The 26,122-nt window shown below is 36.4% G+C and overlaps 1 protein-coding gene across 2 annotated transcripts in view; it reads left to right on the forward strand.

Annotated features, from left to right (window-relative positions):
- Positions 1-26,122, forward strand: part of TMEM196 (transmembrane protein 196) — a gene marked incomplete at both ends in the record, with an annotated part of 51,631 nt that overhangs the window by 17,098 nt on the left and 8,411 nt on the right. The window lies entirely within an intron of this gene.

A 26,122-nucleotide genomic window follows, 5' to 3' on the forward strand; every position in this document is an offset into this window, starting at 1 on the left:
GTACATAGAGAGGTTGAAAAGGCTTCACAAATAATGGATCTTGATATTTAAAAAATAATTTTCCAAATAGAGGGAGAAAATAAACATTTATTGGCACCTGCCATGTCCCACAGTCAAGGCTAAGCACTATCACATGGGTTGTTTCTTTTAATTCCATAATCAGGTGATATTAGTATTAGTCTCCTCATTCTTATAAAAGGAATGGAGAATATCATTTTATTATAAATAATAGAACGTGTCAGAGAGCTATGATATATGTCATGGTAGATACTGGAGAAATATTTGGTACATATGGTCAGTACTGGAGAAGTGTCTGCTGAAATTGAGTGGAGAAAAAATAGGGTTGCTTGGTTTACAGATCAGAGAATGTCAGAGCAGGGAGAATGTCACAAATCCCATCCAGTTCAAATCGCTCCTTTTAAAGATGAAGCCCAGAGAATTCAGTTGACTCACCTAATATAATTAAATGACAAAGGAAGACTGAATGAGAGCCTTTTTGCTTTTTTCTCAGTAGTGCATGGCCACAACTTGTTAAGCCCATGACTACAGAAAGTAATTCTATCACAAGCTGCACTTTGATAATAACACATTATTTACTGCTCATCATTTACTGCGAGCTTTCAGCTTATTTGTACAAGATTCCTTTCTGTATTCTACTATTTAGAGTTGCAATTACAATATTATTGCTAATTTTTCACATAATTTCTCCTGTTTCGAAATTCTGATGATTTTCCCTCCTCTTTCCTTGCTTTCCTAAATATGTGTTCCTTTAACAAGACCCATCTTGTTGAGATAGCTATGGTGATCTAAAGCTTCAGGATATACACAGGACCCTAGAGCTTCCCAATAAATCAATTTGACAGATAATTACTTGTCTTTAAATGAAGTTGCTTTGCTGAGAATTTGAAGATAGATAATTATCTGGACTCTGGATTTAAGGGTTTTATAGTTGGTGGGGGAAATACATGTAAACAATAACAGAATTGAACATGAATTCCTCTAAGTGCTTTACACCTATTATTTTATCTAATATTTATAGCAATTCTATGAAGTATGTTCTCTTATGTATTTAATTAAAGGGAAAACTGTAGCAAATCATTTAAGTAACTTTCTCAAAGTCACACAGCTGGAAAATGATGGAGCCATGATTCAAACTCAGCCAATTCGATTCTAGAGCAGTCATTCTTAATCACTAAACTATTGATATATTGACTCCTACTAATCCAAATAAGTAGAGTTAAATACAGAATGCAGTGTATGAAAATCCTGCGAAAGGAAAGTGAAGAGGGAGACAGATGGCGCAAAGGAAAGTGAAGAGGGAGACAGATGACTTCATGGAGGATGTGTTTTAGTGGCAAGTCTGGAAAAATTGAAGTAGGGAGGGCTTGATGGGAGGGGAGGAAAGAAAGACCTTTCAGGTTGGTGGAGACATGCTCCGTGGAGAGCTTGAGAATGGTAGAGGATATTGGTTTCAGAATATGAAGAAAGAAGAGAATCTGAAGAGGTAGGGTTGAGCTAACTGTTAGAAACTTGAGTACTATACTATGGGATTTGAACTTACACTTTTTAAGAAATGGACAGGTACTAAAAACGTTTTAAAGGTTTTGAGGATATAAGTAACAAGAGTCAGTGTATTTTAGGAATAATCACCTAGGAAGCAGTGTGAAGAATTAGAGCTAGGGGCACTATGAATATCTTTCATATTAAAATTTAGAATCAGAATGAAGGTAACTCCCGAAGGAATGGACATTAAAAGGGCATATGTGTCTCGGAGCGGCTGGGCCCATGAGCCATGGCCGCTGAGCCTGCGCGTCCGGAGCCTGTGCTCTGCAACGGGAGAGGCCACAAGAGTGAGAGGCCCGTGTACCGCAAAAAAAAAAAAAAAAAAGGCATATGTGAGCAACTTTATGGAGATAGATTCAACAAGACTTGGTGGGAAGCAGGTTATGAAAAATGAGGGTGGAAGAGATTGGAAATTAAGGCTGCCTTTCTGCCTGGGTTAAAGAGAATGAGAGTGTTTCACTGAGATCAGGAAAACAAAAATGGAGGCATGCGTGGACGGCAAGAAAACAAATTAAGTTTAGACAAGTTGTGCTTTGTTAAGTCATTTATTCACAAAATATTCACATGTCAATTTATAACAGACTTTGTGTTATATACTGGGAATACAATAAAGAACAAGACGATGAGGTCCCGACCTCAAGACAGCTACAGTCTATGGTAGGGAGGCAAACATTAAACAGATAAGTGTAGAGATAAGTATTTAATTACAGTGCTACAAAGGAAAAAGTCAGGATGCCATCAGAGCTTAAAATGGGAGCTCAATCCAGAAAGTTAAGGAATTCTTCCATGAAGAAGTAATATTTAGGCAGTCATTTTTAGGTCCTATTTAGATCAGGGATAGTACTTAGCCAGTCAAAGAAGAAGAGGACTGTTTCAGGCTAAGGAAACAGCATATTCCAAGTCCTTTCCTTGAGTGGGATGAATTCCAAGAAGTTAAGAGAGAGATGAGTGAATGTTGAGGTTGTAGAAGAAGGCAGATCATGAAACAGTTTATAAACCATGCAAAGATTTTGGATTTTTTTCTTAAAGACAATGGGATAATATTAAAAGTTGTAAAATGTGAAAGTAACAAGTTCAGACAAGAGTGGATTTGATGAAGGCAAGGGTGGTAAGAACAATTTGAAAGCTTTTGCTGTAATGCTGATGGGAGATGTTAGCGGTTTGGAAGAGAGTGGAAACAATGGAAGTGAACAGAAGCAGGTAAATTTCAGCTATGTTCTGGAGACAAAAAGAAGAACGCTGTGTGGTTCACTGACTGTGGTAGATGAGGGTAGGAAGGAGGTGTCAGTAAGCCGTTCCGGATGTCAAGAATGAGAACTGGGTCCATGACTGTGCTATTTCTGGAAGTGAGAAAAACTGGAGGAGCAAAATATTTTCAGGGGGAGGATGACAGTATTTTCAGGCGAATATGCTCACAATATTTTCAGGGGTAGAAGATGAGGACATTCTGAGTGTGAAGTATTTTTGTGAGGCACCTCAGTGCCTGGTTCCTCTAGCTGGCTTCATTCTTAGTTTTCACACTGTGGTCCCCAGCAGTTCTCAGATCATATCGTCACTGGACCAAGGCCAGTAGAAAAAATAGTCTGCTTCCTGGCTGATGAAACAAAATTTCTAAAATATATTCTCTTTCCCTAGCTTGAGCTTAACTGTATCTTGTGGTCACATCTGAAGCCATCACGGTGACATTAGGACAAGAACATCCTAATTTATTATACCTGGCTCACAGGTCTGTAGGGGATGAGAAGCACATGCCTGAGAGTGAGGGATGGGTGGTTTTCTAGCAGAAAAATGAGGTGCAAATTGCCAGATAAATACATTCGGAAGAGCAAAAAACAGCTTTCTACCACCACATGTAATCAGTGATGCCATAGACGTGAATAAAAGAAAGAGAAAAATGTATAGTTTGAAATTTGGGGAGGACATCGTTGTGAAAATAACAGTTGGCATTCCGTTTCAGAGTTTAGATAACGGTCAGTACTTGCTGTACAAGATGTGAGAAGTTGTTGGCAGAGAATAATAGTTTTTCTACCAAGAACACAGAGTGAGAGGAGAATTGAAACTATAGCATAAGACGGAAAAAGAATCCAGCAACGGAGACCGAGGAGGCCTGGGCAGAAAAGTAGGAGGGCAGCTGGGGGAGTTCAGTGCCGTGGAATCCAGTGAGGAGACTATTTCAGAAATAAAGGAATGGCCAATACAGTGTCACTGATAATCTTTGAACGGGCAATTTTAGTGAAGTGTGGGAGTAAAAACTGTATGTATCACTGTATTTACTCAACAAATAATGACTGAGAACTTACTGACTGTGAAGTCCTGTGACCAAGAACCTTACTCTTCCATTCCAAAAATTTAGTAAGTGTGCCCTATAAGCCAGGCATCATGCTAAGTTTTCTGGGTGGGGATAAAAACTAGAGTAAAAAAGCGTCTCTTTCTAAAGAGCTTACTGTCTAATGATATAGATAATAAACACATGAATAACTGTAATACAAGGGAAATATAATAAGGGCCATAAAAAGAGGCACCTAAGATACTATGGGAATTCAGAAAAAAAGATGGGATCACACCTGGTGTGATTTGAGATGGAGCCTGGAGAATAGGTAAGAAAAAGAATAACATTTTGTAAGCAGAGAAGTGAATATAGGCAAAGATGATAAACTGAGTGTGTACAGGGATTATTAAGTCCACTTTGGCTGTAGGAAATCAGCAAGAGACCAGTTCACAAATTAGGTTGGAACTACCCATCTGGGCGCTGATGACAAGCCCAGAAGTTTGCTGAGCCATTGGGAAAAAAATTGTATGAGGCCCTAAAAATCATGCTTAGAAAGAACTTAGGATGACACTGGAGAAACGGAGGGCAGAGAGATGCTCTAGAAAGCTCTTAGATAATCCAGGGGAGGACTGGTGGGAGCCTGAACGAAATAAGAGGTTCACTGTGGATGTAGAATTAATAGCACTTAGTCATTGATTTGATGAAAATGATATGGAAAGGGGGAAAAATCTAAACTGCCTCTGAGTTTTGAAAGAACAGTAGTAAAAAGTGATAGAAATAGTAAAGTTATGAGTGAAAGTAGATCCGAGACTCATTTTGTGACTGTCCCTAGTGGGCCTCTTTCTTTGACTTCCATGCATCTGGCTGTGAGCACACTGAATTGCAGAATGATTGTAGGCTCAGTTAAAAATAGATGAAGCTTTCGTGATGACCAACATCCTTTGTTATTCTCTGGTCCCTTGGAACACGGGCCCACTTTAGACATAACATTTTGCTTCGAAGCATCACGTTCAGAAGCAAATATTATTGGCAACATTTAGAAGACTTCCCTTGCATCAAATAGAAATTAATACATTTGATAATTACTTTCTAGAAGGTAGTCCACTTATAAACCTTGAAGTGTTGTTCATTGCAGCTCAGCATATCAGGGCTAGAAGTTTGAGAGAATAATAGTGCCCAAATCCCTGAGTACATATTGTTTTGATGTGGGACAACCCACATCCATGAAGGAGCAAATATGTATACAGTTTTGGTATAAGACAAGATTTTGTGAATGAGAACAAAACAACAAAGAATGCATGCACAAAATATTTTTATAATTCCTGTCATGAATTCAGACACTGGTCTATACTCATCAGATCCTCAAAAATATTATATAGTTTTAAAAATTATTATGAACAGCTCCATTTGCTTATGGTTCATTGGGTATTAGAAATTATACCGAGCACGTCATAAGCATTATCTCATTAATCATTTTAATAGCACTGTAAGATAAGTGTTAGGATACCTGTAGGAGTGTATCCATTTCACAGATGAGGAAATTGAGATTCAGAGAGTTTAAGCAGCTGCTGTAAGTCCTGCTACTATGTGGCATAGCCACATTTAAAGCCCAGGTTTTCCTGACTCCAAAGTCTGTACTCTTAACCATTACGCTGTACTCCATCCATTTTTTCAAGCCCTGGCTGTAAAGAGTAGCACTGGGTCTATAACCGAGACCTTAGTCAACAGTGCCCATTGATTCATCTTTTCCCAGAGTGAGAAATGTCCTAGAGTATAAATACGGCTTCTCTGATTCTTCAGAGTACCCAGCAGCCCAGTGTGACAAGAAATTGCAGATACCTTTCTCCCACTTGTAATTCCATTCTTCTAGCTGATGCACAGCCATCACGCGGTCTCTCTTGTCAGGGGAAAGAGGTTATTTTCTCTTCCAATATTTGTGTTTCTTCTTCATGTCGATTAACAGAAAAACGACGCCAACCTGCTTCTTCCTAGTTCTGTACTTAAACAAAATAACCACGATATCCTTTTCCTGTAAGTAGATGCTCTTGTTATTTTTTCCTCCAGAAATCAGGGTCAAACTTAAAATTGCATTCCATTTTTCACCATCCTCCTCAATTTGTCCCAAGTATTACAGTTACTTCTCACAGACACCTTTGGAAACAAAACACTGTTCAAGGAAATGAGCATTGGGAAATTATAACCTCTAAAACAAATATTTAAAAAGAGCATAATGCACAATTTCTTCTCCTTCAGAGATTCTGAAACTGTATTTTGGTTATAAATTGTGCAGGCCTCACTTTATGTCTGAGGGAATGATGTTACTTGTATTGAGTTCTGTAAAGTATAGAACTATCCATAAAGGAAAAGAACTGGATAATGGATCGTGTTTGTTTATAGACTTCTAAACATTGTAGACCCCATATATTTTAATCTCTCTTGTCCTGTTTGAAAGTAGAGAATGGCCTGGAATAGACAAAGAACACCAGAGGGGCACTGTTTGAAAGTATCTATCACCCAACAGCAAATTTCCACCAGTTTAAGACTGATATGTGTTCATTCTTCTGAGACAGAAATATCTGTAGGGAGGGTGGACCAGACATAATGATGATTAGAGACATCAACGATCTGGAAATCTGCTAGAAAGAAATCTTCTCCTGGATAAAAGAAGGTCTGCCAATTTATTGATTTGCTTTTCAGGCAGTTCCATTGCTGACAGAGGACACCACAGCGTTCAGGAGAGAGTGATCATGAAGATGGCTGAGAAACCAGGGCATGTTTGCCCTAGGGAAAACACAGGGTTAACAGGTCCTTGTCCTAAATTGTGGATGATGGGCACATACCACAGGATTAAGGCTTCAGGCTTAATGAAAGAAAGAACTCTCCGACAGTCAGAGTTACTTAAAGATGAAGAAGGCTGACTCTTTTGATGGAGCAGATTGATCCAAAACTGTAAACACTCTTGTCAAGCAAGGAAAGCAAGTAATAGAGTGATATTGGTTGGGCACATTATGACTATATGATTCACTAACATCCTAATTTTCAGTGCAACAAACTGAGCTTAGCCCCAGTAAGTTGGAGGAATTGTTTGTAAGTGTTGTTTACTTGGAAGCAGGAGGATAAATGAAAGAAGAATTTGGAGGAGTTGTTAAGGAACACAAGGCTAACTCACAAAAAGCCATGACCTTCCCTTTCACCAAAAACAGAACTCTCTGTTTTATTACCAAGGGTCTGACATACACATAAAACAAGAAAATGGTGTTAAGTCCTTCTCTTAAAAACAGAGAAGTTTCTACTTATAAAGTATAATATGGAAAGAGCTAATCAAAATATTTCTCTCCTTGGCTTCAAGTTCCCACCATGTGAATGACACTGCTCTGGATTATTATCAAGGGTTCTGACATATACATAAAACACGAAAATGGTGTTTTCCCCATATGGATACTAAATTTTGCATGTAAAACCCACCCAAGTTGTAAGTTAGAATTTAAATGGATGCCCTTTGGGATTTTGTAACAATTCAAATATGTCATTCACATGGTGGGAACTTAAAGCCAAGGAGGGAAGTATTTTGATTAGCTCTTTCCATATTGTACTTTATAAGTAGATCCTTCTCTGTTTTAAAGAAGGGTTGCCTCTGCTGTCTTACTTTCCATCTTTTTCATATTCATTAACTCCTCTAAATGCTAAACCATAGGCTAAGCCTTATGTGGTGTGATCAGAACAAAGTTCTGGAAATACTAAGTGAAATATCCTATCATTTTGCATAAGTTTACTGGAGAGAATTGGGAAAATACAAAAGAACAAAAATGCCATTGAAATCACCAATGATTCCACCACTCAGAGATAGTGTCTATATTGTGGTATATTGCCTTAACTTTGCATGAAAATAATAATTTTTGCAATATAAACAGTGTGCATAAAGTTTTGCATTCCACTGTTTTGTTAAAACAGTGTTATAAGCATTTCATCATGACCTAACATATTCAAAGTAAACACAATTTTAAAGACTAAATTTTAGCTCTTTGGTCCAGTCCTCTGCTTTTAGATAGTTCCATACAGTTACTAAAGATTAATATTATCTACACCTCATAAAATAGATTTGCCTTTAGTAGACCGCTCCAACTTTCTACCTGACTTCAAATTGTCTTCTTTATCCTATAAACTGATTTCTTCTTATCTCTACATCAGAGAGTTGAGCGTCCTTAGAATTTTGATATTCCCTTTTGAGCTTGAAAATTAGAAGTCTTTCATAACTGCTTCTTTCCTTAGACATGATAATACCATTATCAGAGTCCGCATGAGACAGTGGAGAGTATGCATGCTGCAGAGGCAGCCAGTGCTGAATCTGAATCCTGATGCTGCCATTCATTAACTTTATATACCATCCAAGCATATCTTGGACAAGATCACTTATATTTTTCTCAACCTCAGTTTCTTCTTCTGTAAAATGGACTGGTTTGGTGGATCGAAACAACATGCTTGAAGTTTCTTGATTATTTTAAATGTGGATAAGTTAATACTCAATAAGTCAATGATTATAAGTCTCCTTCCACTTATGTTTTGATAAGCCCTCCTATGCATTCTTACCCAGCTCTGTCATCACCCTGTTTTGGCCAGCTACACGATAAATACCTTGAAAACCATAAGGCTGAATGGACGAAACTTCTCTATAGTAATTACGTATGGTCTTTATTCTAAAGGGAATCAAAGGACTTTAACTTAGGAGAGGCAGGATGGCATCCAAATAACATCCAAGACATCATCATCACTATCATAAAGCTACATGGGAGAAGAACTGGTAGAAGTAAATGAATTACATGAAAAGGTTAATTACTTGAAGGGAAAAAATTTTAAGAAATCACTCCCAGCTAAAGACTAGTATTTCTGTTGTAAATTGAAAAACAACCCTGTAAATTAATTGGTAGCTACTGCCATCAAGTGGTAGAAAAATATTTCTTCAGAGACAAGAATCCAATAGCCTTTGGGGGGAAAGCTCCGTTATCACAATTTAGTAATTCCCCGTGGACCTGAATTTATTTCATCCCTTCCTATTGCATCATAACCACCCAAAATCTGATCTTCATTAAATGTCCAGCTGTCTTTGATTTCTGTTACCACACTTCCAAAATATCTTCCTGTCCAAAGAGAAAACTTAAGGCTTATTTTGATGGCTGTCCCAAGGGCTTTCTCCAATACAGAAAGAAAAAAGAAATATAACTGCAATGAATGCTGACAGCGTTGGGGTAAAATCATGATTGGAAAATCCTAATGTAGTTCAGTCTCTAGAGTCAGAAAGATAGGTGTTTGAGTTCTGCCACATACCAGCTGTGTGATGTGGGAGAAAAAATGTTGGTCATAGGGTCAGTTTTCTTAGGTGACCATGAAGACTCAATTAGATGATAGATGTAAAATGTTTAGCCCAGAGGCTGGTATCCAGCAAGTGCTCCATAAATGTTAGCATGTTCTTTTATTACTGTGACTATTATACTACATTTCCCTTCCCTAATCCTAAATAAATATTTATTGTCCTAGCAATTAGTACTAATATCATTCAACCCAACCCTAAAGAGGTTCAACCTAAGAAGGTAAAATCCCTACAACAACAGACTTTGCCAACCGTGCATGATAGGGCCGTTCTATGATTTGTCTAGCTCCAGAAAGAACTAGGCTGGGAACACAGGGATGAAGAAACCCTCTAAATTCTAAATCTAGATCTGGCAGTCCTTCTTTCCTGCTGAGGTAATTAATGGTCATGACAATAAATAGCTCAGGACCCTGAGGACCCTGAAATGTCTTCTCTTTCATCAGAGAGAGATAGCATGGTGCCACATGTTTGTCACTGAACTCCGATTCTTTGAAAATTGATCATCTAGCCATGTGGTATATTACTCTCAACTAAAATGTCAGTATATTTCATAGGATCCTACTTCAACCCCTTGTCAAAACTGTACCAAGCGGTCCTCTGCATCCCAAGAGGTGGTCATTCAGTCACTCCCAAACATTTCCAAAGTGACCTCATTAATTTTATGAGGAAGCCTAAGCTACTTTGTGGACAGGTCTGTTCATTGGAAAAATTTTTCTGGTAATGAGTGGAAATCTTCATTCATGTAACTCCTATCCATTATTCTTGGTTCTAGAATTTAAATCTAAAAATAATAGGCAACATTTTATGCTATGCCCATTTCCCAGAGAGGCTAAAGACCAGAATTTTGGATAACACTAGCTTCACCCTATGAATATGTGTATACTGCAGCACAAAATGTACCTGTTCATTTAAGTTCAAATAAGCTAAAAAGAATAGTTTATTTTTCAGCAATCATGCAATGTCATGGACAGATATTTTAGTGGTCTCAGCACTTTAAAAGAAATAAAAATAAAGATCCTCTGAGTTATTTGATTTTTAAAAATCTGAATAGAAATCGGAATGAAATGCAAAAGAGTCACCATTTTTATTAAATCAATTCACATAATTCTCCAAAGAATGATTTCAATTGGGAGCAGATGACCACAGCAGTGGCCTCTGGCCCCTTGTCTCCTAAGACTTGATATCCTTTTGGAATCATCAGTATGGGGTCCTTCAAACAGGATGTGGGGTGGAACACAGCCTGCATATTAAATGAGTAATGCACCAGGAAGGGGACCATTTCCATGCATCTTACATTGCTTTGTTAATTTTGCTTTTGTATCCCTTTGTTTTTTTATCAAGTTCTTTTGAAAACATCAGCTTATTTTAGTTGTGTTGAGGGGATAATAGAAAGGAATTTATTTTATGCTAGGTTTTATTTACAACTGAGCTGCAGATGTAGCTGGGAACCTCAAGCTAAGTATGATAGTGGCATTGAGGAAAAAGATAAAAAACTTCCAGGGGAAGGTTAAAGCTAAGGTGATAGTCATACTTATATAGCTGTCCTTCCTACCAGGGAGATTTTCCTAAAAAAGCTTTCCACTGGGGACATTTTATGCCTTGTCTATTAAAAAGAATCTTTTTGACAAGGTGCTTCTAATATACTTAGAGCTAATATGGAGTAGGGTGGAGTGCACAAAAACCAATGATATGGGAACCCCAGTTTTCAGTTTTCATTGAGCTTCTGCCACTGACTTGCTATGTGATTTTTTTTGACATCTTAATTCCTCCATCCACAAAATGGAAATATTAAGGAGTTTTTTCAGCCTTCCCAGAAGTATTGGGAGAGAGAGCCCAAATAGTAAGTGTTGTGAACTTCTGAAAAAGTAAACTATGGAAATTTGAGAATTTATACCAACAGAATACTTGAGAAACTGTTTCCATTCGGGGTTCTTTAACAGGAATCAAAATAAAGAGACTGGATGTTGAGGATAAAGGTTCATCTGCTAAGACATCTTATAAACTTCCTTCCAGTAAGGCAAATAGTCTTTGAGCTGAAGAATATTGATGGAGAGTGCAGCATTTAATATTTTCTCCAAAGCCTATAACCCAAGTGTTTTTTTTATGTTCCACAATTATTTCTTTTTGCCACATTATTATTTCTTCCTGTAATCTTTGTGGGGTTTTCAGTAAAAGCACACCTTAACTCCAGGAAATAGAAAATCTGTCAGGCTTAATTTTTCTGCTTCTTTAAGAGCCAACACTTATTGTCTGGCTGTGTTGAGAGTTTAAGTTATTTTTTATTCACAGTCGTATCATCTTATAATACTACAAAGACGTGTAAGTGTCTGTGCCACTACTGGCATAATAAAGTTTCTGAGTAATAAAGAAATGAATCAATGGAAGGCTGGAATAAGGGTTCAAAATTATTTTGTGATGGTCTTCCTTATCCAGAGAAAGCCGAAAGCCATCCCATTTATAGCATAAATCAATGAAGCTCAGAAACCATCATTCAGAGCTCTTCTGAAACAATTCAGAAACGCAGCATCTTCCCTGGGCTTTTTATTAGCTTAAGTTTATAAATCTTCTTCACCACTATTGCACTTCAATTACAATGATTCCTTCCAAAATTTGGTCTTCAAAAACCTCACTCTCCAGATTCATTTCCTAGAATCTACTAGCTTTAATAGCCTGATTCATGTTCTTGTAAGATCGTACTTAAGATTTTTTAGGCAATGAGAAATTTATAATCGATTTTCAATTTTATGTTTTCTAATGACCTCTTTTGAGAATTGATGTACAAATCTCCCTATTTACCTTGTCAACGTTTTAGGGCTCTCTGCGAATCAAATTGAACCAGGTACAGGAAAGATGGTTGCCGGCATTTAAAACGAGTTTAAAGTAAATTAAATAGGTACGTGGAGAGAAGGGACACTTCACCCTTAGAAATGTCAGGCGAGTTGTAAATAGTGCTCTGCAACTCATTGGTTACCCATGGTTTATAGAAACACCTTATCCTAGTTCACCCTTTCCAATCTTTTGATTTTCATAGTCCTATTATGTATACTGACAAGCTCTGGCATAAATATATTCAGGAAGAAAACTGTAATTTCCTTCCTGATCCAAAATATTCATTATAAGAACTGGAGCAAACAGAGAAAGCCTGGCTAAGTAATATAAATTATAATACTGAACCACAGAGTGAAAATAAAATTTTCTGTGTTTATTTCACAAGACTAATCAACTGCTCCAGACTCTATTAAAAGAGACAGGGAGACAGAGAAAGTTGGGCAAGAAAACTTCCCTTTTGTTAATGCCCTGTAAAAAAGCAATTCTCAAGGCTCTATGTGGAATACTGATAGCCCCACCTTTGCTTCAGTCTAGGTGTTCTGATCACCAGAAATGAATCATCATCATGGGAAACAGAGAAAAAAAAAAAGCTTAAAAGACCTTAAAAGCCCCAATATACCACCATTTCTTTTTTTTTTTTTTTTTTTTTTTTTGGTGGTACGCGGGCTTCTCACTGCCGTGGCCTCTCCCGTTGCGGAGCACAGGCCTAGCGGCCATGGCTCACAGGCGCAGCTGCTCCGCGGCATGTGGGATCTTCCCGGACCGGGGCACGAACCCACGTCCCCTGCATCGGCAGGCGGACTCTCTACCACTGCGCCACCAGGGAAGCCCACCACCATTTCTTGATGCGAGAAGTGAGTCTGCCAAAGATAAGCAAAGGCATAAAGTATCTCCAATAGGATCCAGAGAAAGCAACGTCAACTTCTTTTCCTCTGTGGCTGCTGATACGTATGAATAAAACACTCTTATTTCTGCTAGAGTTCTTCTGACAACTGACTTAACACCTGGGAATGGAAACAGACATGTTTTCTATGAGAGTTTAAACCCTTCAGGAAAGAGAAGATTGGTTGACCATATAAGCCTAGGGAGTCTTCAGAGTCTTCTATTAGACATCCATTCCTGCTCCCTTCGGGACTACTACTCCTATGCTAGGCTCCATAGGTGGCCAGTTCCTGGTAGGGCCAGCTCATCTAAGCCAAACTAGAGAGTTAAATCATTCCTTTGATTCTACAGCTAAGGTTCTCAAATTATAGGAAGCATTAACAGTTACCTTGGAATTTATCCAAGATGCAGATTCTTGAACCCTATACCACCAACATTTGATTCAAGAGGGGCTCATGACTGCACTTATAACAATTATCTCCATGTCATTATGATAAAAACGGCTTGTGGTTGTTATTCTTGGAAAAATTCCAGTCAGTGCTTTGTAACTCAGTCATTTCGGCTAAAGGGGGTCCAGTTGTTAAGACCACCACAAGCGTATTCTCAAAGACTGTTCTTGGAGAAGAAAAAGGGATGTAGCGTGAGCAGCTTTTACACACTGCCTAAATCGGAAGAGTGTTGGGGGAAATCTTGTTACTTGAAACTGGCTGGATACATATTCAGACGGGACTATTATGTGAAACATATGTCCTCAGATGGGGAGAGCTCCCTTTATTTTGAGAGAGATCTTAATAAAGAATTTTAAGTAGAGGACATAAAGTCAGGATTATTTTAATTGTGGCATAAGCCCTAAGGTTTGATGGAGCTCTGTTTATGGATGCTACTCTGCCTGCCATAGTATTCTCTTTTTCCCCAGAAGGAACACATGAAGATAGTAATTTACCTCCATTTAGTCATAGCCATTTCAGCACATCCCACTGCTTATAATCAGAAAATGAGGTACTCTCCTTGCTTTAGAATGTCTGCTTTCAGACGTGCTCGGCTTGCCAGGTGTAGTACAAGAAGGCTTAAAAGAACCACAGAGTTAACAAAACAATTGACCTCTGTTTTTTAAAAAAGATTGTATTCTCATAATTTGATGTCCTGAAGCTTTTTGTGATGTCCTTTGATTGTGTTTACATTATTTGATCTTGACTGAATGAAAAGCGTCTGGATTTCTTCCAGGAGCAAATTTCTGAATGGGATTGGAATAGTGTGCATCAAGGTTGAAGGGTGATTAAAGGGGAAATTACATTATTATCACTCAGAACAGTTTACTATAGATCAGACCAGCGGATAGTAGGTAATAGCATTCAGATGAGAGTACTAAGACACTGCCCAACTTCTAATTTCACCAAAGGGGAAAAAACTATTCTGGGTCTATTCTGAAGCCAAGCTTGGGGTTCTGAGAGAAAATGAATCAACACCTGGGGTATATACTCATTGGTTACTTTCCCAGATCATTTTCTCTCTCACAGAACTAAGAAGACAAACTCATGTAATGTTATATGTCAATTATACAACAGTAAAAAAAGTTAAACATTTTTTTTTTAAAAAAGAACACAACGTTTTCTAGTTTGGGAAGCTACTTCTCATCTTTTTTTTTTTTTTTTTTTTTACTTCTCATCTTTAAAAAGAAACTTCTGGCAATTATCACTCAGTGCCAAGGTACTATCTTTTTCAGTGTTTTTGTTTGTTTGTTTTGTTTTGTTGTTGAAATGTCTACTTATGCTGACATCTCAAGAGCATCTGAGGTTTGAGAAGGAAAATTTTGAAACCCACAAAGCTACAATTGTGACACTTAAAAGGTGAACACATCCAAATTATTTTCAAATGCTACCATTGATAAGAGAATTAACCTAATCTGATCAATCATGAGTGTTTCATAAAAACAAAAATTAATTCGATTTTATTCAGTGAAAAGACTAATTGCACCCAGTTATGTCTTGGAATTGGCTAAATTTCATTAATTTCTGCCCTTCCCCATGCATACTGTAAATACATTAATGCATCCATCTACTAATTCATTCATTCAGTTTGAAATTCCATTATGTCATCTAGAAACTTTATTTCAAAAGCACAGCTTTGTCTGAGGAGATATGGCAAAGTTGGATATAAAAATAGATGATCTCTCACCCTAAGAGTACCAGTAATGACAACTGAAATAACACATTCAATTCCATTTTTGTAGTAATATGAGGTTCAAAACTGTTCTTTTGCTCCATTATCTCTTTTCTTCATTTACTTGTCCAACATGGAGCAAAATTCCCTTTTGTATTTTTTTTTTTTTTTTGCGGTACGCGGGCCTCTCCCTGTTGTGACCTCTCCCGTTGCAGAGCACAGGCTCCAAACGCACAGGCTCAGCGGCCATGGCTCACAGGCCCAGCCGCTCCGCGGCACGTGGGATCTTCCTGGACCTTGGCACGAACCCGTGTCCCCTGCATCGGCAGGCGAATTCTCAACCACTGCACCACCAGGGAAGCCCAAAATTCCTTTTCAATCCATTTTTCTTCTGGAGGGTTGAGAGAATATCAAAATGCTTTGCAAAATAAAAGGTTTATTTCCGCTACTATTATGAATGTGTAGAACTGCAAAACCTTTTCTAAATAAAGATGAAATATGATGGTCGTTGAAGGTGAAGCTGCATCTACTTTAATATGTAGTGGTTTATGATTCGTTATACTTAACTGAGAATAAAACCACATTCAGCCTTCAATCACAATTATCCATGATTGGCTCCATTAATTTCTAAAGGACTGAACCCAATTCTTGTAAATTATTCTGTGGCACTTTTGGATTTGTGCCTGAAAGCTCTGACCGTAGCAGGTTCCAAACTCAGTTCACCAGGCAAAACCAGCCTTGCGTAAAAGCAAGCAAATGATGGCCTTAGTGCTGTGATTGAAGAGAGACTAGCACAGCTCCTTGGCTCCAGAATATGGGCTGCCATCCTCCTTTCCAAATATGAATTCTGCAAACATATAGATTGGGGAGTTTTTGCTAGTTTTTTTTTTTTTTAATACTCACAAGAGGCATGGAACTTTGAGTCATTCACCTGTCTATATATCTGTTTATCTTGGCTGCTTAGTCACAAGACGGAAGTCATTCTCTAGTAAGGATGAATCTTCATGGGCTATTCTTTCCTAATACCTCATAATAATTTGGCCTTGAGCAAACAGGGGGATACTCATTTAACTTTTTGAATAGGTAACACCTGTACATGACCTAAAAATAAATAACCAGAAGTATTCGAAAAGTCTAGTCTCCTTTATCCAGCTGGCATCAGTTCTCCAGCCCACATAATCAAAGCTACTCTATGTTTCTTACATGTTTTTCCAGAATTACCTTATGTGTGTAAGGGCAAATATGTACATAGATTATTAATATTTCTTGTCTTTTTATACAAAAAGTTTATTACATACACCATATTGCATCTTGCTTTTTTCGTTTAACTATATATGGTAGAGAACTTTCCATATCAGTGTATAGAGAACATTCTCACATGTTTTTAATAGATGCAGAGAAGTCCATTGAATTTAATCAACTCTCTACTGACTGACAATTGAGATTGCTCCTCTTGTATTGTTGCTAACAATGCTAAAATAAATAATTTGACACATAGATTGTTTTGCACACTTGCAGCTATATCTGATAAATTCTCAAATGCAGGATTACTGAGGCAAATGAGATATACAGATATGCTTGTATATGTGTAAGTGTGTGTATAATATATATGCATATATATATATAAAATTTTGATAATTGTTGACAAGTTCTTCTCAGTAGAGTCTGTTTCAATTTATCTTTCCACAAGCAATGTATGACAATCTGGTTATTTTTCCCAGTTTGTCACTTTAAACTTGTTCATAATTTTCTGCCATGTAGCAGGTTTTTGCTTATTTTCTTGTTTTAATTTTTGAACAAATCAGTCTTTTATTTCATGGACTTTGTAACTTCAAAGTAATAAAATAATTCCTCTTCTAGTATTTTTATGATTTAGTTTTAAATTTAAATCATTAGTACATTAGGCTATTACCCTGTCATATAGTATAAAGTGTATATATCTAGTTTCATTTCTTTTTCCAGATGGATACACAGATGTCCAAACACCACTAACAAAATAGTCTGTTTCTTCATAAATGTTTAGAGATGACATTTTATTATATACTAAATTTCATATACATTCTGTCTATTTCTAGGTTTTATAATTCTATTCTTCTGTTCAGTTTTTCTGTTCATGTGTCAATGTCATTCTCTTTTAATTATTGAGGGTTTGTAATATGTTTTGATATCTGATGCTAACATTCACCCTCATTGCTCATCTTTGCCAGATTTACTGACAAAGTTTAGGTATTCTTTTATATTAACTTTTGGACCATGTTTCCAGTTAAAAAATTGATCCTTTTGTTGTTTTAATTGAATTATGTTAAATTAACAGATTAGAAAGTACTAGCATATTTTTTATGTTAAAGCTTTTTATCCAAGATCATGTATTTTTCCATTTGTAAAAATATTCTATTACCTTATTTATTAATGTTTTTAGGGTTTATTTTATTCATTAAAACTTGTATTATAAATGTATTTTTAAGAATTTTATTATTTCTTATTGAAAATGGGATTTTTTCCCTTACAGCCTCCAGTAGGATGTTGTTTGTCTACCTTAATTTATTAGTTTCCATATATTAATTTGTGCCTTGCTACCTTACTAAATCATCTTATTTTTTGCAGTGAATGTTAGAGTTGATTCTCTTGGAAATTTCATGAGTTAATCATACTGTCTGCAAACAATGATAGTTTTAACTCCTCTTTTCCAATTTTAATACCTTTAATTTCGTTCTACTATCCAATTGCATTGTCTAGTTATGTAGTAGCTCCATTCCAGTATTCAACAAAAGTAGTGATACTGGGCATACTGATTATGTACATGACTTATTGCTGCTGGTGTTGACCACGGTCACCTGGCTGAGGTAATGTTTGTTAGATCTCTCCTCTAAGTTACTCTTTTTTCCCCCCTTTTCATATGATACTCTTTGGAAGGAAGTCTTTATGTGTGGACCACACTTAGGGAGTGGACCACACCTCTCTGAGAGTGAGGTATCTACATAAAATATTTGGAATTTTTCTGCATAGATTTGTCTCTTCTCCATAGTTATTTATGTATTTGTTTATCCAATCATTTATTTATATCAGTATGGCCCCATGAATATGTATTGTACTCATTGGTCACAATCTAATGCTATTTTATTTATTTTGTTGCTCAAATTGTTCCAGCTTTAATCATTGGGAGCTCTTTCAATTGGCCTCTGTATCCCTCTGACAAACCTCAATCAGTGTGGGTTTTTTGTTTGTTTTTTGAGCATCTCCATACTTCCTGACACTATAGTATGCTCCTAGCCCATATCATGTATTTTCTGCTGCATTCCAAGGAACACACATTTCTTTAAGGATTTGTGATTCCTTTTACTGGAGGACAGTTTTAGAAACCAAGAGCCGAGTGATAGGTGTGTTCTTTGCTACTAGTATCATTACACCTAGGCCCTCTCAGCTGACAGCAAGAAAATGTGTGTATACTAATGTGTATATTCACAGACCTATAAATAGTTCTATATGTAGCTATATTTATAAATATTAAGTTAAAAATTACTTCACACTGCTATCTACAATGCTAATCTGTTACCATATAGATCATTCTAGGCTGTTCCCCATGCTTATCTATAAACTCACGCTCCAATACTAAGAAACCTGTCTCCCACCGTCCATCATCCATTTACTATAATTGTTCAATTTTAGTATACATATATAGTAGGATCAGAATTGTTAATCAGTAACCCTGTAGGAAACAACTTTGTCCGACAGAGTATGGTGCTTATGTACACTTTCTTTTGCCTTTACTTACTCAGGTCAGTATCTTTTCCCTCACCTCCTTCAGGGAAACCATTTCATACATCCATTGTTATGCCGTAGATTGCTTTGTCACATTCTGCATTCCATCCTGTGATTCCATGACCCTCAAAATGATTTTTTAAATTTGCGTGCATTAGGTTTATTCTTTGTGCCGTGAAGTTCTGTGAGTTTTGACAAATGTGTAGTGTCATGGAACCGTAATTACAATGTAATACAGAAGAGTTTCACTGCCTTAAAAATATCCCCTAGTCACCTATTCAATTTCCTCTACCTTGCCCCAAACGCTGGAAACTACTGAGCTTTTCACTGTCTCTTTTGCTTACTTTTTTCAGGATGTCATATAATTGGAATCATATGGTATGCAGACTTTTTAGACTGGCTTTTTTTCATTTAGCAGTATACATTTAAATTTCATACATGTCTTTGAGTATCTTGATACCTCATTTATTTTTTATCACTGAACAGTATTTCATTGTATGGATATACCTGGTTTATCCGTCCACCTATTGAAGGACACCTTGGTTGCTTCCAGTTTTTGTCAGTGAGGAACAAAACTGCTATAACGTGGCAAATTAGATGGGTAAATACCTGAAGGCACAATTGTTAGATCATATGGAAAGACTATGTTTAGCTTTGTAAGGACTGCCATGCGGTCTTCCAAAGTAGCTGTACCATTTTCCACTCCTATAAGGAATGAATGAAAATTTCCGTTGTTCCACACTACCAGCAACTGATATTTCCAGTTTATTTTAAATTTTAGTTATTCTAATAGCTGTGTAGTGGTATTTCATTGTTGTTTAAATTCATGAGTTTTTAATAATAAATGATGGTGAATATCTTTCCATATGTACCATCCTTAGATCTTCTTTGGACAGATGTCTGTTAAGATCTTTTCCCCAAGTGTTAATTCAGTTTTTTGGTTTTTATTGTTGATCATGTTTTTATTTCAACCTATTCCCTTGCAGTATTTTTCCAATGATGATTATTTGCATCAGTTTCTTTATTATGCCTATTTTCTTAATTCCCAACACAAAATTAGTCAGATTCTTCCGGATAATAGTGTATCATGCTCAATTCTAGATCTAGTTAACTAAAACAAAACACAGAAAATTTAGGGAAGATTAGGATTTCTATTAAGAGAAAAATCTATCAGCAATGACGAAAGACACTGGGTAGAATAAGCTTAAAAATTATGAAAGAGTGCTCTCTATTTCTGTGAACCATTAGAGACCAAACAGCCGTGACACTTTGAACTTATGTTACGAACAAGGACTTTGTGTTTCTCCCTTGAAGAGCACCTTATTTGGCTTCATATTTGTTGGTATCTCACTGAGAGTAATTAAGGGGAATATCACTGCTTCAATGAAGAGCTCTAAAATGAGTAGGCCTGCTGGCAAAGCACAGGTGAACATATTGAGTGCAATTCCAGACCATGAGAGCACATTGGAGTCACCTGCGAAGATTAAAATATTGATGCCTGAGTCCCAGCCTGGAGATCCTGATTCTTAATTGGCCACGGAATCAGGAATTTTAAAAGCTAATAAGCAGCCAGGTTTGAGAATCACTGCCCTCGGACAGGCTTTCCAACTTGATAAACTTTCCTCATTTTACACATATAATTGATACTGATACTGGAGTCACTAGAGAAATGGGATCCCAAAAGAAAAGAAGCCCATGACAGAGAGGACATCCTTAGGAGTCTAGCCAGGTGTCATGTAAGAAAGTCAAAATCATATCAGCACAGTATCAGGAAGACTATGAAGTAAGTACTTTGGCATACTAGCATTTTGTGAGCTAAACTACAAAATAATCCTCTTAGACTTCAGTTATTATTCTTTAATAGGTGATTGAAGTAGAGTAAAAATATTCAAGAACTGATGGTAACAAAACAAATCATCAAACTTTTAATCCAGGTACAAGGAGAAATATACCATTTTAATCAGAGAGATTTCTTTTGAATCAATTTCTCAACACTTATTATTTTTTGTGTGTTTTCCTAATAGTTTTTCTGTATGTTTTAAAGAAACTGATTAATTCTGATGAAACTGTATAAATCAGTAAATGTTACCAAAGCATTAGGTTCAATTTGTGGTTCATCTCATTATCTTGAAGGGGAAAAAAGTACCATTTCTATTTTCGAATGTGTATATCTTCTGTAATTGGCTAGTGAATTTCAGTGAAAATTAATTCCCCTGAGGTGGTTAAATGTTACGTGAGAAAAATTTTAATAAGCTGTCTCAAAATAAGATTGGCCCACTGTCTTTCATAATCCCATCTGCCCAGCACTTTCTTGTTCTCCTAGCCAGCTGATAGAACCATTGCTTTTATCTGCTTCCATTACAACCATGATTCCCAAATTTTCCATTACATAATTTAAATAGAAATTCTACAATAGCCTTTTTTCTCTTAGTCCTTTCGCAAAATAAGCTTCTTGGACAGAAAGAAATAGGAATAAGGAAGTCATTAACTAGCATCTAGGTCAGGACTGAAGGAGAAAGAGAGAGAGAGACATTGAGAGAAAGGGAAAACCAGTGAGAGAGAGAGAAAGGGAAAACCAGTAAGGAAAGAGGTTTTCATTCATTTTAGGAAAGTTTTAACAAATCTTTTCCTCTTTACCTAGCAGAGTGTCTCTCCCTCTCTCTATTCTCCCTATTATTAGAGAAATTGAATACATTCACCTATGTTCTGATTGCTTTACATTACTGAAATTATTTACACCAACTTATTTTATAGTTTCACTTTATTTCCATTCATTTTTCAAACTTTCCTGACATCTGTTGGTTCAATCTTTATTGTCGTTGTTGTATTTTTTTCTCCTTTTATTTTTCTGGTCTTTGATATTCTAATGCACAAATTTAAACTTCTACTTTTCTATCGATATCTGGCACATTAGTGCCTCCAGTACTCTGCCAAATGATACAAGAATCTTAGAACATTTTACTTACATGCTCTTTAACTCTAACCCACCATCTCTCATGCCAACATCACCTGGGATATTCATTCTAAACTGATATTATTTTTTCTAATCAATACATTTCTATTTAAAATATTTCCTGTTTTGCTTTATTTTGTGCTCTTGCTACTTACTATATTTCTTTCTTAACTCATGTCTTCCCCTGTTTGTTTTCCTGAAGAACAACTTCTAGTTCTTTTAACAGCTTCTAATTCTTTTAGACACTGTCATGTGAAATAATGTTTTGAAGCCTGTATTAGTTTCCTATTGCTGCTAGAACAAATTACCATAAACTTAGTGGCTTAAAATAACAGAAATTTATTCTGTCACAGTGCTGGGAGGCAGAAGTCTAAAATGGGTCTGCAGGGCTGCATTCTTTCTGGAGGCTCCAGGGGAGAATCCCATTTCCTTACCTTTCCAGTTTACAAAGGCCACCTACATCATTTGCCTCATGGCTCTCTCCCCCCATCTTCAAAGCCAGCAGTGTAGCCTCTTCAAATATCTTTGTCTCTGTGTCTTCATATAACTTTCTTTTGACCTTCTTGTGTTCCTCTTAAGGGACCTATGATTACATTCAGCACCTACCTGATCCTACATTTAGCACAATGATCTCCTCATCTTGAGCTTCTTAATTTAATCACATCTGCCCAAGGCTTTTTTGCCATATAAGGTAACATTCATGGACTCTGGGGATTAGGATGTGTGTATATTGGGAGCCATTATTCAGCCTACCACAGTTCTTTTGCCCAAATGAGCACATCTCTTTGTAATCTCTTGTGTAAATGAGAGATTGGCTGTATGTACAGCACAAATTCAAGTTTTTCTTTCAAAATCTTGTATTTTATCTTAATATCTTCTTTTAGGCTGTTAGTGTGAAAGGTGGAGTCATCCTGGTGAGGAATTGATTTTACTGTTAACAATGATTATCTTTGGTGCAAAGTCTTCAAATTCCATTATGGAGGGCTGTGGTTACCTGAACTTTTTCAGTGTCAGTGCCTCACCCTCAGCTTTCCATTGTCCCTGCTCACTTCTAGAAAAGTTATCAGTCTGTAGTTTATTCACTTTTTCTTACTGTTAAGGTGGTATTGTTTTAGCCTTTCTACGTCCTAAGCAACAGCAGAAGGCTCCATGGACCTTTCATTAAGAAAATCCACTCAAAATTTAGGATGCTATGTCCATAACAGCTCCATTTCATTCTACAATGAGGCACAGCCTTAGTTACCTATTGAATTTAATCTAAATTGAAATCAAACAAATTCCACCTGGAGGACTTAACTAGTTTTATTGCATAGTTGCCCTTGATGCCCTATCATTAGATTGCTTCATTTATATAACTTCCTAGTAAGAGCAAAGCAAATAATTCTCCCTGGATTAAAATTAAAATTAAGCAAATAATTCTCCCTACCTTCTCAGACATAAAATTATATTTTCTCATGTAAAATTGTATACCTAATTCAGGATAGAGACAGAGATATAGATATCCAGCTATCAGTTTTACTTTTTTTTTTTTAACTAATTTGTTTTTCACTTGTTTCATAATTTCTGTAATGTGGGTCAGTGTTCTGCATCCTGGATAAAGTTATGTTGAACAAAAATAGTATCTTGAAATACTATAACAGACTCCTTATATAGTAAAGTACACTTAATTTTAGACTGTGATACAATCAACTAATCTTATAATTACTTTTATTACAACAAAAATTAACAAATGGCAAGGGTAAAGAGTGCAATTGTAGATGATGAGGTGTCATTGAATGCTTATGGCTGGATCTGCTAGCATAATGCAGTCTGCACTAACACTGAAAAGTCCTTTTGAAAAGCATTCCCATTACATTATTAGAAATAAATTAACTTAGACACTTAAGCCTGAAATTTTATGTGTGATCTGTGACCTTGATGTGTGACCTTGAGTAAGTCACTAAACCTGTCTGGACCGCTTGTTTCCCATCTTTTAAGATCCCTTGTGGTGCTATGACTTGGGGTAAAGTTAGCCAATAAAATAGGAGATTATTTACTGCTTTTTTGTGCTTCTTTTACTCTTTTCTGTAAACTGTGATGACTAAACTCAAGCCGGGATCCCTTAAAGCCTCCTCAGAATGGCATAATTTTGTATACTTCCCATTACATGGGTCTGTTTTTTCTCATGTTAGTTTTCTCTAAGGAGTGTGGATTTTGGATACCCAACAGAAGTATTTACACTGCAGGCCTGCTTGAGAGTGGAAAAACATTGTTGGATTCCCTTCCTACTCTACCTTCCCCCTCCCCAAATTTCTTAGAGGTACAATAGGAAGAAGCAATTTTATTGCACTTAGTTTTTCCAACCAAGTGAATGGACAGTTAGGTTGGAGAGCTCTGCTTATGGTCCTGAGGTCCCCTTGGGCTTTGTTGTGAATAAATAATGGCAATGTTTATAGATTTCAAAAAGATCCAAGGAACACAAAACTGCACTGCTTTCAAATTATTTCAAGAATGAGTTCTGGGTGAATGGACTTTCAGGGTGAATAATGGGTTAGTCAGGGAAGCAGGAGTAAGACATGCTGAATCTTTGATTTGGAGCTTGGAAGCACTGAGAGGCACGGAACTGGCCCAAACTGGAATGACTTGAGCATAACCTTGAAAGGTCTGAGATGGGATCAGTAAGAAAGAGTCCATATGAGGACAAGATCATCTAGACTTAGAACACAGAGAGGGGTGAGAAGTAGTCACTCAGAAGTTGCTTTTTAAGGCTTCTGAAAATTCTGCATGTCTTTACATTTTATAAAGTTCTGAGTTTCTATCTGCTCATGGTTTTATGGTATGAAAATTATTCTGTTAGATCTATTTATATAGTATGTCAACACTTTGTCTGTTATATACTTTCTGAATATAATCCCAATTTTATTTTTTGCCTTTGAGAGTTATGGTATTTTTTACTAACAAAATTATAATTGTATGTGTTAGTATTTGTAAGTATTTTCCATTTTGGTCTGTGACTTTGCTGCTATGTTTAGAAAATCCTTCCCACTTCTCTAAAATCATATAAATCTTTTACTTTATCATCTCCTACCACATTTTTTTATACATTTAAATGTTCAAACTGCTTTGTAGGCATTTGATGTATGATGTTAGATGATGAAGATTAACAAATTGTCCCAATTACGTTTATTAAATAAATAGTTCTGATGTTTTCCCCATGAATTTGAAAGGTCATCTATATTATATACCAAATTCTTATATATCTTTGTGATCCCTTATCTGTCTTGCTGCATCATTGCTTGCTTTATAATCATTTTGTTCCCCTGTATGGAAAGTTCCCTGCAAAGGTAAATTTTTATTACCTATTATTTTTAATCAAATTTTGTTGGTGCTTCCCACAAGCATATTACTTATCCTTAGAGTATTTTGATGTGTATATTTTAAAATCTATTCATGTGTAAAATACTCAGTTAAAACCACTTATATTATTAGTTCTGACTTGAGATAGCAACGTTTAAAAGAAAAATCAAATGAAAACAAGCTTAACCATATTCAGTTTTCTTTGCTAATCTGAAAGCCCTTATTAATGAGTTTATTATTTTACTTATATGGTTTACTTCCAGCAAAAGTATGCACAAATGGCCCTAAACGTTTCTCTCCAAATTAAACAATTTACCCCTTTCTGATAACCAAAATGTGTAATAGTGCGGAACTGGTAGACGATTTCATGCAGCTGCTTTTGCAAAGCAATTATGTCACCAATGTACTTATTTACAAGCAATTACATACCACTGATAGCTTCATCCTGTTGTGTTCTTCTGACATTTCTGGTAGAATGAGGAGGCAGCTATTTTACCTGACACAGTTTGAGAGGTACAAAGAATATCTCTACACAGAAAACACCTCCCTGTCTGATGCCTTCTCTTTTTATGTGTGTTATATTCCCTTCCTCTAGCAGAGCCCATTGATTTCTAATTACTTAGTATGAAGGAATGTACCATACAGCCATACTAAAGAATGTATCATACCAGTTTTCTCCCGAGAAAATAGGAAGGGATAAGAAGACAGTGAAAGTAGACAGGAGGAACAGAACTCTAAATTCATCTACTTCATCCTTTTGCCTGGCGGTAAAACAGGTTCAAGTTTTGCTTAAATTCCACAATCACCTATATCAACTTTGCACAAAACTTTCATTAGAGTTTGCATTTTTATCCCTTACTCTTCTAAAATCAGGTATTTTCCTTTTCAGCTTTTGATGGGAATGTAAAATTTTCAAGTTTCCCTGGAGAAAGTGTCATGAGTGAACTATAAACTAAAAACTAGGAGTTCTCTTATCTTTGGATATGAAATAATTGTTATTCTTTTC

This window comes from Leucopleurus acutus (assembly GCF_964270905.1).
Source record: "Leucopleurus acutus genome assembly, chromosome: 9".
Classification (NCBI taxonomy): domain Eukaryota; kingdom Metazoa; phylum Chordata; class Mammalia; order Artiodactyla; family Delphinidae; genus Leucopleurus; species Leucopleurus acutus.